The sequence below is a fragment of the Agrilus planipennis genome, unplaced genomic scaffold, assembly GCF_000699045.2.
Source record: "Agrilus planipennis isolate EAB-ADULT unplaced genomic scaffold, Apla_2.0 scaffold143, whole genome shotgun sequence".
Lineage (NCBI taxonomy): Eukaryota > Metazoa > Arthropoda > Insecta > Coleoptera > Buprestidae > Agrilus > Agrilus planipennis.
The window spans coordinates 15601-19395 of NW_020438887.1; positions in this window are offsets into that span (position 1 = coordinate 15601).

A 3795-nucleotide genomic window follows, 5' to 3' on the forward strand; every position below is an offset into this window, starting at 1 on the left:
ACCTCTTTATTACAAGTTGTTGGTTCAATCTCAAGAAGAGGAAGAAGAGCTCAAGAAAATCATTGAAGAAAACTCTCGTCATGTTCATGCTCTTCTTGGATCGTTTAAATCGATCTGATTGAAGATCTGACTTCTACCTGCTCATTCTTTTCGGTATTGCTTAACTGTCATCGATCGTTTTACTCGATTTCCTCTACGAAATATTAATGCAGATTCTGTGATTCATGTGGTTTTGGACTGATGGATTTTTCCTTTTGATTTAACCTTAACGTGACCTTAACATAATCACATTACGAGCTGGCATACCGTTTCAAATGTTTCAGGCGAACCTATACATCGTTAATTAAAAGTTGCACTTATAACTCATTCCGATATCAACGGAGTTCATGCTTTACCTTTTGTGCTTTTTGGAATTCGTTCAGCTTTTAAGGAAGACAACAATTCAGTTGAATTGGTATATGGAGAAACTCTTCGCCTGCTTCATGGGCTTTCATTTTTAAGTTTTGAAAACAAAGTCTTAACGATCCAGAAAGTTTCCTCTCAAGTCTGCTAGAAATCATGTCACGCTTACGACCGGCTTCAGCATCAAGGCATTGTCAACCTGGAGTTTTTGTTTTCAAAGAATTGTCGAATTGCAGTCACGCGTGTTTGAAAGAGGGGCCAATTCTCAAAGTTTTTCAAATACCATACACTGGTCACACTGAGAAGTCGTGATAAACCAATGAAGGTTTCCATCGATCGTGTAAAACCAGCTTTTGTATTTCAAGATACTGTAATAGATATGTTATCACAGTTCGGCCTCAAAATCCCCCGTGTTTTTGATGAAGGTTCATTTTCGCCCTTTTTGTTCACTTTTACCCTATCCACGCCTATTCTGACGTCACGATCCTAATCCATCTTTGACAGTTGTAATCGTCAACCAGCCACAGAAGAGTACCTTGTGATGAAGAAGCAACAGATTAAGGGAGCCTCTGGGGACGGAGCCCTGACTGACGGTAACAGCTGTCAAAGATGGCTAACGACCGTGACGTCAGGCTAGGCGTGGAGGGGGTAAAAATGAACAAAAAGGACGCAAACGCTTGTTATGTCAATGGAATATTTTGTTAAATATAAACATTCTGACTCATGATCATTATATGGTCGCCAGTCACTCTACTCTTTCCTATCCTAAGCTAATCTTCGCATTTCCCTAAAACTAGAACATCCCACATCCTTAACCATTTGCGAACAGTAATCTAATCTAGGTCTACCTCTACCCCTCCTAACTTCCGTTTCTGTTGTATTTTTATAAATAAACGTCAATATTTAAATAGGAATAAAAGTTTAATTATAACTGATTTTATTCCAGATTATTCCTATAAGTTCATTTATAGTTATCAGGTTTTGAAATTATAAATGCCGGGATCAAACAAATTTCAAAAGTTCAGGCCATTAAGATTGAGAATGCGCAGTTCATTCTCTTTGTCTATGGGTGTGAATAATTACTATTATTAATGTTTATATGGAAAAGACAACAAGAATGACAATATTAAAATACATACATTTAAAGTTTATAATATTCACGCTAGTCCTATTGTAATTACAAAAGATACGAATGTTCCTACCTTAAATGTCTCCAAACAATTTAAAGGCGTCCGTCACCACTCACCACTGTCAGAAAACGTTGTACTACAAGGTACTATTGTTTTGACGGCCGTCACGAAACTGCTTATGGCGTACTGCTCATAGATATGGAATACGCTGCTTTATTGCGTTCCGGTATCATCTACCCCTGGTTACTCTATTACGTCACTGTTTTCTCAGGAAACCACACTGGGATATCTTTCGGAGACATAGAAAGAAAATTTAGAATAAGTTTCTTTTTGATACATAGTACCTCTATTTAATAAATTCTTCACTGAACATTCATTAATTGCGAATTTTTATTTTTTTTTAACACATGAAAATGAAACCGATTGGGTAGTTTTTGCGTTTTTGATACAACTACTCCGATCTAGTTTTAATTAAAAACTTATTGAAGATATCACCAAAGCCAACTACCTTATCGGCTTTATTTACAAAGCAATTTGAGAGGCTTTTTTTCATTTACTATAACGAAGCGTACTGCAAAACTCTCATATTGTGTACAGTTGACCATTGGATGATATTATCTAGATCTCCTTAAAACTTATAAGCTCCAGGAGCAAATTTATAGGAGCAAATAGTTTTGTATAAATCGCAACTAACAGCATAGATCATTAGTTTATAAACACGAGGAATAATATTGGTCCTGCAATCGATCTTTGGAGCATCCCCGATGTCGTCAGAGGCTCTTCCATCTCCGAAGTCGGCTTCCAGCATAGGAGATGGAAGCACCTCATTCCACGCTTTGCAACAAGATTCATATATAAATAAATTGTTGAATATGCAAGAATATAAATTTCGAGAAAGCAATTCATACTGCAGTGCAACTGTTTTGATTAAATCAAGTATAAAACGTTGTCGTTTTCATTTAGGCTAAGTCTAGTATTGAAAAATTCAATCTCTTGCACTTCCGTATCTTAGATCTAACAATGTCGTTCATGTAGGTACTTCTTCCGGAAAATCGAGAAAACCAAATGTGGGCAGAGTTTTCTTGTTCGACTTACGAATATTACTAGTTTATTATTTTTTTGCTATAATAGAGACCTTAAAATATTACTGTATATAGTCTTTATTGGCCTAATTTGCAAATAAATCCAAGAATATTGACCAGAGTTTTCATTAAATTTTCATTGAAATGTTGACACGAGAAAGAATTTACTTTTTCCGTAATTAAACGCTTCGACTATTCACCCCAGTGTTGCCACCCTGATAGATATACCGCGATTCGAGGGATTTTTGGCATCCTCTAGGGACAAAGAATATTTACTTATTTTCATGGGACTTGTGAACATTTTTACAACTATAATTATATATAATCAACGTTTTATAAAATGGATTCTCAGGTTTGATCAAATAACACCAAGCTACCTACTAAAATTAGAAACAGGCAAAGAAATGATAGCAAATAAGACAAGAAAAAGGGTGATAAAATACGAGGAAAAAATTAGAAAAGAGGGAAGCAATCTACTTAAAGAAAGATGGACACAAACGCAGAAACGAATTGGAGATGTATGCAAGAAAGAGGAGGAAACACTACAAGATGTTCTAGAAAAATGTGAGTACATGGAAAAAGAGCACGAAAGTTGGATACACCAGATCACGGGCCCAGGAGCTCATGCAAGAATGTGGAATATAATATGGACAAGGAAAAAGAAGGAAAAAAAAAGGGAAGAAAACGAAGAGCACGATACTGACACATAAAAAAGAGAAGAGAGAAGAAGAACGAACACACACACGTATCTAATGTAGATAAGAATAACAATTTTGTTAACAAAGCTATTATCTATCTATCTATAACCAACGTTTTTCTTTTGAGATTAGAAACAAAGGTGCTCATTTTTTTATATAAACTTTATCAAATACCTACTTCATAATACGTTTCCTAAAACTGGCGTAGGTCGATGCTCGGAAAACAGGCAACTTTAATTAAGATAGAGGAGAGAGTCAACTAATGTTATCGAAATAAAAAATTTTTGGTTTGATTTATTGTTCCTATTGCTTTTCAGAAAGATAAAAAATAGAATTACATCTTTTAAATCATCATCATCATCATCATCATCATCATAAGGTCGTCAGTCCTAAGACTGGTTGGACACGTACCTCCACTCTTTCCTATCCTGAGCTAATCTTCGCATTTCCCTAAAACTAGAACAACCCACATCCTTAACTATT